This window comes from Poecilia formosa, unplaced genomic scaffold, assembly GCF_000485575.1.
Source record: "Poecilia formosa unplaced genomic scaffold, Poecilia_formosa-5.1.2 Scaffold451, whole genome shotgun sequence".
NCBI lineage: Eukaryota > Metazoa > Chordata > Actinopteri > Cyprinodontiformes > Poeciliidae > Poecilia > Poecilia formosa.
Genome location: NW_006800390.1, coordinates 18628 through 30737, shown reverse-complemented (window position 1 = coordinate 30737; position 12110 = coordinate 18628). Strand labels below are relative to the sequence as shown.

The following is a 12110-nucleotide window of genomic DNA, read 5'->3' as shown; positions in this document are numbered from 1 at the left end:
AAGTTCTGAACATGTCACAGAGCTTGTATATGCTACAAGCTCCACGTCAAATCCAGCACCCTGAGACTGTACACGAGCCGTAAGGAAGGAGGCAGAGGACTAGTGAGGGTGAGAGCCACTGTCCAGGATGAAACATCCAAGATCCATAAATACATCAAGGACAAAGCCTCAACGGACGATGTGCTCAGCGAATGTCTCAGACAATGGGGAACAGAGGACGAGGTGCTGGAGGAACCATCATGGGAGGACAAGCCCCTACATGGGATGTGCCACCGAAAAATAACTGAAGTGGCTGATATCAGGAAATCCTACCAATGGCTGGAAAAAGCTGAACTCAAGGACAGCACAGAGGCCCTCATCCTGGCCGCACAGGAACAGGCCCTAAACACCAGAGCAATAGAGGCTCAGATCTACCACACCAGACAAGACCCAAGGTGTAGGTTGTGCAAGGAGGCCTCTGAGACAGTCCAGCACATAACAGCAGGGTGCAAGATGCTGGCAGGGAAAGCGTACATGGAACGACATAACCAAGTGGCGGGCATAGTGTACAGAAACATCTGTGCAGAATATGGACTGGAAGCCCCGAGATCGAAGTGGGGAACACCCCCAAAGGTGGTGGAGAATGACCGAGCTAAGATCCTGTGGGACTTCCAGATCCAGACAGACAAAATGGTAATGGCGAACCAATTGCCATTACCACCACCATTGTGGTGGTGGATAAAGAACAGAGGAAAGCCGTTGTGGTGGATGTAGCAATACCAAGTGACCACAACATCAGGAAAAAGGAGCATGAGAAACTGGAGAAATACCAGGGCCTCAGAGAGGAACTGGAAAAGGCCTGGAAGGTGAAGACCACAGTGGTGCCTGTGGTCATCGGGGCCCTCGGGGCAGTCACCCCCAAACTGGAGCAGTGGCTCAAACAGATCCCAGGAACATCAGATATCTCAGTCCAGAAATGTGCAGTTCTAGGCACAGCCAAGATACTGCGCAGAACCCTCAAGCTCCCAGGCCTCTGGTAGAGGACCCGAGCTCAGAGGATGAAAGAGAGAGACCACCCGCGGAGGGTGAGAGGGGAATTATATATATATATATATGGTTCATAGCTGGTGAGGCACTGACTTAATTATAATTGGATTTGCAAATCTAGACCCCCTGCATGTTATTGTTTACTTAAGGAAATTTCACGCATGCGTACAATGCTGGAGGGCAAAAAGACTATTCTTTAACATGTGATGCTTAGCCGCGCTGCAGAATAATTCCTTTATCTCAATCAAACTTAGACATGTAGATATTATTAATTTCATGCTGTGCTTAACAGCAGAGGGAGAAACCGTTAAAGTACACCTCAAAACCACGTCTTTCTCGCTCTCTGTATCAGCGCAGCTACTGTATGGCTAGCTCGCTGTTACTGTGTCTTACTCTGCAGTTGTGGAGTCACAATGTCTGGGTTCATGAGCGCCCAGTGATGAGGCACGAGAACTGCCTGCCTCACCTCGAATCTGTTCTTTGCCGTTTCTGATCGCTCCTCATCACACGAATCGCGTTACACACTCAGTTGGTGACAATAAAAACACAGTACATTAAGTACATAAGCTAAATTATGGAAAATCAGTTCATACATTAAATGTTTTTAACCATTTTATTGGCGACGAACAGACAGGAGGAGCATGCTCTCATAGAATGGCAACCGGTGCAATTAGCGAGAGGTTGCGCAATCCCAGGTGAGGCTCAGCTCACTGCTGTCTCACCGGCTTCGCTTCTGAGCATTTGAATGGGAAAATGCGAAAATTCAGCGATTTTAAAGAAAATAAATAATCAGATTTGTTACATTAAATGAAAAATAGGTACTTTATAGTACAAACCACAAACCACAGGGTAAAAATATCTTTATAAATGATTTTATTATTATATATTATTTTTCCATGATGACAGGTGAGTCTCTGCCTCACCTGCCTCCCCTGACCGCACGTCACTGATATATATATACACTGCTCAAAAAAATAAAGGGAACACTCAAATAACACATCCTAGATCTGAATGAATGAAATATTCTCATTGAATACTTTGTTCTGTACAAAGTTGAATGTGCTGACAACAAAATCACACAAAAATCATCAATGGAAATCAAATTTATTAACCAATGGAGGCCTGGATTTGGAGCCACACACAAAATTAAAGTGAAATGTTCCCTTTATTTTTTTGAGCAGTGTGTGTGTATGTATGTATGTATGTATGTATGTATATATATATATATATATATATATATATATAGAGAGAGAGAGAGAGAGAGAGAGAATAAATAAATGTTTCTGACATTCTTTCCCTCTTTCTGTTGAAATATCAAAATGACCTCCACCTTTAAGATGATCAATTTTAATGCATTTATCACAAAGGGCTGAAAACAGAGCCAATTCATATCAAACCCAGTAGGTTGTTGTTTTGAACATATAATACTGATATGATTACAGAAACTAGAATACACTGGGGAACACAGTGAGACCAGTACCAGGTTCAGCTAGTCCAGCAGTTGTGACATCACAACAAAATAAAGTGTCCTGTGAAAAAATGTTTAACTACATAGAATAAAACATAATTTAATGAAATGCAAATAAAGTGTTTGTGTTAGGAAATGTACAAGAATATCTTGTATGTGTTTATTTTGTTTGTAGAAGGTCCATGGAGTAAATTATCTGAGTCACAACTTTACCTGAACTTACAAAAAAGACACATGGGTTTGACAGTAAGGGGGTATGGCAGGTGCAGCTGTGTGAAGAGACACTGAAAGTCGGACCGGTGGAGCTCCAGAGTTTTGCCCGGAGAGACAGAATCTTGGGTTTTTGGGGTAAGCTTGACGCAACGAGGAATTAAAAGGATTTCTCAAGGCTACCAAAAAATGTCGACACGGGTCAAGGACCGGTTCTGATTCCTGGAGTGATTTGGCGAAGTGCATTCAAGGCCTGGAGAAGGAGAGCACCGGGAATTCAAATCCGGTGAGACGTTTATTTATTTTTCTTTCTTCTTTTGGACAAAGACTGATGAATTATTTGAGCCCCAACATAATTTTTTTGTGTATGGATCCAAATTTTTGAGCGCATAACTATGGACTTTTTGTTGGACATTTATTATTATTGAAAGATCTTCCGGAAAGATCACAAATTGTTTCATTTCAGAGACTCTGTATCAGAGTTGGCTTGGTGCCGTTTATTTTGAAGGACTGCAAGAGTGGTGGGAATAATTTGAAATTTCGATTGGAACAGCAAATTTTTGTTTATTAAATATAGCGTACACTCCCCATCCGCACTCGTAAGCTGACGTGTCCGATCGCTTTTTTAATAATTTCATTCAAATCGTCAAGGCAGGCTGCTAATGTGCTCATTTCTAAATGTTTATAAAATAATTAAACAAACTCTCGAGTATCTACAGTCTTCTGTTTAGATGGGTATTTGTTACACAGTGATGGGTGGGGGTGTATTCATGACCACAGACCATAGAATACATTTAATCTGCTAGTTTATCATTTATCAAAGAGCAAAACAAACACTTGACATAAAGTTCAGTAACATAAAAAAAAATGAAACGGTTTCTTTGTTGTCTTTTTGTTTTCCGGCTATAAATCCCTCATATTTGTTAAAGTTACAGTTGTATATTAAAATGAAATTATCTCAACCTAAGTAATCTTTTCTATTTAAGTTCACGTTGCTGCTGTTGATCCATTTTGATTTACAGTTTTATCTTTCAAATCTCTTTGAGCTATCTCAGTGTTGCTTCAAAATGTTAACTTCATAAAAAAGCACCAAAGTGCAAAACGCCTTTCTCAAAACAACTTTAAAAATATAGAAAACAATATATTTGGAGATTTATCAATATTCAAGAAATGTGGAGTTAAAACAAGTTTTCTTGCTGAAAAGTTACCTGTACATTCTTATCTTATTGCAAGTTTACTGAGATATTAGCAGATGCAACTACACAAAATACTTGAAAAGTTACAATGTGTGAGATGCAAAAATAGACAATAATTTAGCAAATGACTGAATAAACATCATATTGAATGTCTCTGTTCCTTTAATGATCCTGAAGGGTTGGTCCTGTGTTTCTGAGGCCTCTGCTGTTTTAGCACCAAATCATGGCTAAATCACACCAGTTCTGAAGGAAACGACATCCAGCAGAGCCCAGCTTGGATTTTACAGAGCTGAAGTTGGCTTCAGATTGAGCTTCCAATTCAAGAATGGCTAAAGGGCCACCTATTGTTTCCACCTTGAGCATCTTAAATCAGCTTGAGTTTAAAAGCTAAAATACTTACACTCTTAAAAGCAGGTCTAAATTATTCTACACCAATAGTAGAATACGTTAAACTAAGTTTGTGATTAGTTAAACTGTTACCATAAATCCAGGCAAAGGCCAGGATCTGGCAGACAACCTCTCATTGCCTGAGGGTCAGTCTTTCAGGGTCAAGTCAAACCACTAGTTACCGCTATGACTTTTTACCTTCTCACTGAAGTAACTAGTTTATGTTTTTATGTCCTTAGTGGATTCTACATTTACCACCATCTCCAAGAATGAACCTCAATCACACCTTGAACCAGGAAGCTTCTCAGTGACCTCAGCCACAGAGCTTAAGTCATTTTCTGACAAGTGAAATGGAAGATTATGGTCCAGATACATAAAAAGCACTGAAATCAACTTTCATCAAAGCTTCAGAAATTAAATGGGCTTAAAAAAAACAAAAAAACCCTATAAACTTGGATTTAATATTCTGGCTTTAGTGTAATCCACATGTAATCCACACCAGGTTTCAACTGTAAGAATTTTAGTTTTTGAAGTAGGTCAGATTAAAGATGTTCAAGGTATTAATAAACTACACAGAATTGTCCTTTTGTCATTTCCTGAACTAAAAACTGCAACCAGAAGCCAACTTCAGCTTCATTTGGGTTTTCCAGCTCCAGTTTTCCAGCAGAACCTTAACAGCTTGGTATAAAAACCAATAAAAGTAGAACACAAGTCTTTGTCAGCAAGGCTGGATTAACAATTTGGGCAAATGGACAATAGTTCCTGTTTCTCCAGCAACTAAATGCACATCTCCCTCCTCTCTCCATTGTTTATGTAGGATAGAAACAGCGATCACTCCCCAAGACCCGTCGAAAAAATACAATAAAATTACAAAAGAAAATAGTAATGCACAGTGATTTGGACTAGAAACTTTAATTTAATTACTAGATTTGAAATAGCAACGTCGTGTTAGATTACTTGCTAGTGAAAAAACTGGTCTGTCTCTCTTTTATTTTAGTTTTTTATGCCTCTTTATTTCTGTTGTGTTAAACTTAACACTAATATCAACTAATTCCTGACTGGTGCTCTCTTTAGCTATCTGGTCTGCCATTTAATTCCACTTTTCCCCATGATGTCCTGGAACCCAAATAAAATTAACGGTAAGCCTCATCACATTGATTTCATAAAATGTTTGTTGTATTTAGAGCTGGTGACTTGGATTATGCTGCAATTATGAATGAAATTATGAATCTTCACTCATTATTTGAAAAACTAACAAAAATAAAAACTCAAATTTATACATTTTTAAAACTCAAATAAAGTAACACAAAATATATCATTGCCAACTCTTAAAAATCTTTTAAAATTATTTTTTCCCTGAATTATGTTGATCTACTTATTGCCTATTTATCATTTGTCATATTTTTTGTGGTTATTTTTCTGGAAAGTCTCAAATTAAATGAGGACTATGTTAACCAGATGTAACAGTTTCCACCACCAGGTGTATCACTCTCCTTACAGCCTGTTCTTTCATAAAATAGAAGCTTTTGTGTTTTTACATTTCTATCACTGCTTCTTGTTGTCCTTTTAAGTTGATTTTTTATCTTTTTGTTAGTCCGCCCAGCTTCTGGACTGTGTCGTTTCTCCTTGTTATATGTCAGAGCAAACTATTTTTCATTATTTTTTGTTGTGTTTGTATGTTCTGTGTCAGTTTTGGATCACTTTCCAGAATATAAAAGATCTCATCCTGTTTGGAGTGAATTCTTGCGTTCAGATTGCATGTAATTATTCGGCAGTGAATCGAGTGAATCATAAGTTTGCAGTGAACTATTGTAGTGTTTTAAGCCGGTTGGATGGACACTAGCAATAGGACACCTCATTTGTGTAATAATAAATGCTGTTCATTTTGTTCTCGTTGCATTTGGCCTCCACTGAGTCTTAACACAGAGTTTCAAACACATTTATACCAGCTGAAAAAACACGTATTTAGTAGAACATAATTGATCACAAAAGACTTCTAAACCTTGAATTTCCAAATCTGAACTAAAGTCGTGGATCAGGTCCAACAGAGACGACAGGAGGAAGCTCTGATTGGAGGTGTTCAATCTCACCTGGAGCACGGCTGCTCTGATTGGCTGTCAGCCGTCCAGCTCTTGTTCTGGGTCGTTTCCCACACTGTTGGCAAGAGGAGGGTCCACAGCTGGTAGAGACCGGATCCATCAGAACCTCCTGACACAAACCACAGCAGGACGGCTGCTCCTCCTCACCAGTGCTGCTCCTCTTCCTCCTCCTGTGAAGACATTTCTTCATCAGTGAAATATTTCACTATCAACAGGCTGGAGCTGTTCTACTGAAGATGAAGATGTTCATGAAGATCCACCACAAACTAAGAACCAGAAACTGGGCCTCAGAACATTGATGATCTCTGGTTTGAACTATTGAATTATATTTGGTGTCATGATTGATCTTCCTTCTAATAATCATTATTCTGTCTGAGCCAGAGTAGAAAACTGATCCATCAGAGCATGGGCAGAAATCCCAGAGGATTGGGGGGTCTGGACCTCCTAATATTGAAAAAGTCTAGAATTGTCCCCCCCCCAAAAAAAAAATAATTGAAGAAACATTTGCATTTAAGCAATATCAATATGAAATGAAAAGGCAAAAGAAACAAAGAACGAAATAAATCTGCCATTCATCTAAGAAAAAAGTAAGAATTATTTTGTTTTATAAATCTTATAAAATCTTCTGCTTTAGCCGTTCTGTCTGTTAATTGTGATTGAAAGAAATTTATTACATTAATTTAGGTTCAAATTAGTTTCAGATCCATAACTGCATAATCCCCTCCCAAGTATATAAATGTCATGTTGCTGGTTGTTCAATCTTGGATGAAAAAAATCATTCTTAGGATTGAGGTTTTTGTGGAGTTGGAGACAATTTATCCAATTAATCAAATGTTAATAAATACCACAAAGCATAATATGTATGCATAATGACCTCCCCTTCACATTCCTGCCTGTCCTCTTGTGTATCCATGCCTTCAATTGGTCCAGATCTGCAAAGTCACATCCATCAGATAGAAACTAGATTCTTACTTTCTGTCAGATGGTCCAGGTTCATTACTGAAGTCTGGATTGTTTCCTTTGGACAGTTCACTCCTCATGGAGGGACAGCTGGATCCTGGAGGTTCTGCTCTCCGTTTGAGGTTCTGACGTCTGAAACACAAACATTTTGTTATTCAGATCAATCAGTGAGAAACTGAGATAAAAACCAGAGAAGAAGCTCTGAACACAAACTGCTGCAGGCCTGAAGCTCCAGAGTGAAACATTCAGACTGGTTCTGGTTCTGCTCTGCATCCCCAGAACCAGAACCAAACATGGAGAAGCAGCATTCAGCTTCTATGCACCACAAATCTGGAACAAACTTCCAGAAAACCGTAAAACAGCCGAAACACTGAGTTCCTTCATTTCCAGACTTCAAACCCACCTGGTTAGAGCTGCCTTAGCTTCATAATCAATGAAACATTAATAATACCCTGATATGACAAAATGTTATTCTTCAGTTACTCACTGTCTGTTCTATAACTTTGTATTTATAATGTAAAGAACGTTCAGTAACCACCATGTTACTGAAATGTTCTACACAAATAAACTTTATTGATCTTCTGTCACTGTGGACCCAAAAGTTGCACAAAGTCAAGTCTTTTTCTTTTATATTTTAAACACCAGCTGGTTCTGGTGATCAGAATGTTCATCTTGGATAGCTGAAATTATATGAGTCCAATTATCACATTCATCACATTTGAATGTCATAAACTGAATTTATGAACAAATCCGGTTTGATTACAGTTCATTTGAGCGTCCTGCTACTCCTTGCCTGATGAGCAGCAGGAGCTCCGATGGTGCAACACCAGTAGCAACTTCCTGATGAATCAACATGCAGACAGTGGCAGGCATAGACTCCATCAGATCCTCCAATGCAGCTAGATCTATGATTCTAGATGTTGTCAGGCTGTTTTTATAAGAGCGTAGAGTTGCCAAGTTAGAAGCTCAAACACACAGAGTGATGCTGATCAGTTGGATGATAAAAAAAAAACAGACCGATATGCTGCACATTATTCTGGATTCTGTTTGTTTTAAAGAGTTTTTTCAGCTCTAGTTTAATTTATTTGACAGTAATCCAACAGGAAGTGGACAGAGAGGTGGGACAGACAAACAGGAAAGGACCTGAGGACAGAGTCCAACAAGGGACTGCAGTGGTCTATACAGCTTCTAGGGGGCGCCATTCTAACCGCTGCACCATGCGACCACCTAATCTGGTAGACTACAGGAGTTTGCAGTTTGGTAAATTATATTTTTATACAATTTAAACTGTCTGAACTCACCTGGTTCATGTTCTTGTAAAAATCAGTTTAGTGACGTGATTGAGACGAGAGACTAGTGATGGAAAAGTTACTGCAGAGTAAAGAGTCAACTAGTTGCTGCAACATCCAGTTCAGAGACAATCTGAGTCGTTGCTCCTCACATTGTTGCTGGTTTTTGTTTTCATGCAACATTTTCATCATTTTTCATTCAAACTGATTTACTGACCAACATCCTTCATGTTTAACTTTAAATTAATATGGAAGAAAATGAAGTTACTTTTGATCAAAGATCAACCAGTTAATATCATCTATATTTTATCTCTATAGATCCACATGAACCAGATAGAAACTGGTTTCTTACTTTCTGTCTGAGGGTCCAGGTTCAGTACTGAAGTCTGGAGGTTCACGTTTGGACCGGTCACTCCTCACAGACGGACTGATGGGTCCTGGAGGTTTTGCTCTGTCCTTCTTTAGATCCAGATCTTCCATCTTCTGGACTTCAGTCAGCCTGAGAAAGAAACCAGAACCAGTCAGTCCAGTAAGTGTCCAGTGAAGCAGAAAGCTGGTTCCCATCAGGAGTTCAGAGGATCAGAGTGAATCAGATGAATGAACAAGTGAACATTTCCTATGAACTAGTGAACTTGTTTAGCTCCCACAGTGGACCTGAACGCATCATGACTCTATTGTAGCTCCGTATGGAGGGAGTCAGTGTGCAGAAGGTTCTGAGGGAGCAGCAGCTCAGGTCGGGTCCACAGCTCTCCTCCAGACAGAACCGGGTCCAGCTGGGATCTCAGCAACATGTCAGCCTCTGTGGTCATGTGAGCAGCTCAGCAGGATTTCCTCTCAGCTAAAGCTGCTTTCAGGGACCACAGCATCCAGCTGAGGTACCAGCTGGACCCACTGCAAGGAATCATGGGTAATCAGCTGCTTCAATGAGGGGGATGAAGCCCCCAAACACTCAGTGTATCTCTCATAATGTATCCTCACTTAGAATCACTTTATAAGCAGCAACGTCTCACAATAAAACATTTCATTTAATCTAATTCCTTTCCAGATCAGGCCTTTAATAAAGTAAACAGAGCGCTGCTGTGAGGACCCCACCCTATGAGAGACGAGGGACCCAGACCGAGGTGGCCGAGGCCCCGGGAAGCCTCGGAGGGTTTATCGGTCAGAAAGGCTCCAGAGAGCCGAGAGAGACACGGAGGGACCCGGAGCGGCAACACTTACCTCTGTTAACAAGTCAACATGTTATTTCCACCCTTCGCTCAAAATGGAGGCTGACTTAAAGAAAAATATCAACGTTAGTTTCAGTTTTTTTTTTCACAGAAAGTGACGTGACCTGTGTTTTCTTCAGCGTCCAGAATCAGTTTGATTCATTTGAATAAATATTAACAGTTCAGTTTGAGTTTACAAAGTGAAATAAAACTAGAATAAAGATCGAAAACTTTCATTATTTCTGTTTCGCTGTTATTGAAGAAGATTTGGAGCTGAGCAGCTTTTTGTTCTACAGAAAACCAGCAGAATAAACGAGTTTAACAGGTTTTTGATTGTGGATTATGAGCGCTCACTGCCCTCTGGTGGTGAACTATCGTAACTACAGATATCCCACTACATACTAACCAGGTCATTTGTTTAACTTAATTTGTTCTAATTTTCACCTTTATCAGGTCAAATAAAATCAGCTTAAATTAATGTTGTTAAGGAGCCACTGCAGGGTTAATAAATGGAAAAGAAAATTAAACTTACTTAGTTAAAAATCCTCACAAAAAGATTAACTGTCTGTAACTTTAAGAATCAAGGCCTGAAAAAAATATATAAACTATAAAAATGTGTAATTAAATCCAACCTGCTGAGATCAGAGCATTGAGCAGGATGAAAATACCTAATGGAAAAAAAATAAATATAAAAGTTAAAGTTTAAAATGTTACTAGTTAATATTACTTATTTAACTGCAATCTGTTGTATAACTGAATTCATCTGTGAATAAATGTATTACATGTACAACAATATCATGGTGCAACTGCTAATGTTATTTAAATACTTTTATCTGCTTTAAATGACTAGGAACAGGAAAGTTATATGGTGGTGGTGGAAAACCTCGGCAGAATTTAATTTCATGCTTCTAAATAAAAGTTTAAGGGTGGAAACAAGAAAAGTAAAATGCATTATTTAATATAAAGCTAACGGAGGATATGAACTCGTTTCCATAGCTCTTAATGTGAAAGTATTCAAAGGAAGTGGAAGTGATATGTAAATTCTCTAGCTTAATGGCATAGCTGTAATCATCAGGGTTCACTAGAGGGCAATAACCGCGCAGCTAGAACAGAAGTTTAGTTCGCTGGTTCTGCATCTTCAATGTTCTGACCGTTTCCAGGACAATTTAAGATTTCATAAATATTCCCCAAACTTCAAACCTGAAGCTCAGCATCTTAGCGTGTAAACCAGCGTTGTAGAGCTTTGTTTCAAATCTGTTGGAGCTGAAGCTCCAGTTTAGGAGCTCCAGTTTCTCTGAAGCTGCTGTTGGAGTCCGTTAGCATCGCTAGCTCCGTTAAGGCTGTGTGGGTTGTTTTAAACTTTGTGGACCTGCTTCTAGTTCACACTAACAGATAAATAACTGATTTCATGTTAAAATCGGCAGAAGAGTTAGGAAATAACAGAGCAGAAGTACGAAGAGATCGATAAGGGCTGATCAGGGGCGGGAAACTAGCAAACTACTAAAAACTCAGCCTTCTGTCCCCCAAAGCAGTGGTCCCCAACCCCCGGGCCGCGGACCGGTACCGGTCCGTGGACCAATTGGTACCGGGCCGCGCAAGAAATAATTAAATATTTCCGGTTTATGTATTATTTGAGTCTGGAGGATCTTTTATTTTGAAAATCCTTTAACCGGATACTCTCGGTTACTTGCTCGCCAACACTGGTCTCTCGCCATGTAGAGACCAAACATGCTGTGGATAAAAGCAACACTTCGGGTGTCATTGTCTCCACTCCCAGATGGGACCGTCTCATCGCAGAGAAACAAGCTCAGGGCTCCCGTTAGTCATTATTGTGAGTTAAAATTTTCACGAAAGTTACATGTGGCGCATTTGTATCTTATTTTGAAGGGATATTTAAACGTTACCATAGCGACCAGAGTCAGAGAGCGTTTGGGCAGTGGTTGAGAGGAGATGAGTAGAGCTTGCGAGTCTTAAGTCTGGTTTAGACTGAAAGATTTAAGGATTGTCGGCCGATTCTCCAAACCTCTGTGACCACAGAGCTGATAAAAGTACAGCCAGCATGCCTAGGTGGGCCCCATGTGGGGGAAAGGAGGGCTGATATATGGGTCCCATATGGGTTTGTCCGCGGGTTCCACGATGGCCCCACATGGGTTTGCCCATGTAGGGCCACAGCCCACATGGGCCCTACATGAGCCCTATATGGTGGTGGCCCACGTGGGTTTGCCCATGTATGGCCCATGTGGGCTGTGGCCCTACATGGGCAAACCCAC

The 12110-nt window shown here is 39.9% G+C and overlaps 2 long non-coding RNA genes across 2 annotated transcripts in view; both read right to left on the bottom strand.

The window, feature by feature from the left end:
• Positions 1-6431: 6431 nt before the first annotated feature.
• Positions 6432-12110, bottom strand: part of LOC107833780 (uncharacterized) — an 18949-nt gene continuing 13270 nt past the window's right edge. Inside the window, exon 3 of the long non-coding RNA XR_001659543.1 lies at positions 6432-6441. This is a non-coding gene — a long non-coding RNA (uncharacterized LOC107833780). The remainder of the gene's footprint in view (positions 6442-12110) is intronic.
• Positions 7358-9962, bottom strand: LOC103155856 (uncharacterized). The gene is made up of 3 exons (XR_001659540.1): positions 9854-9962; positions 8988-9134; positions 7358-7478 (listed from the first exon to the last, which is right to left on the bottom strand). It is a non-coding gene; the product is annotated as an uncharacterized LOC103155856 (long non-coding RNA).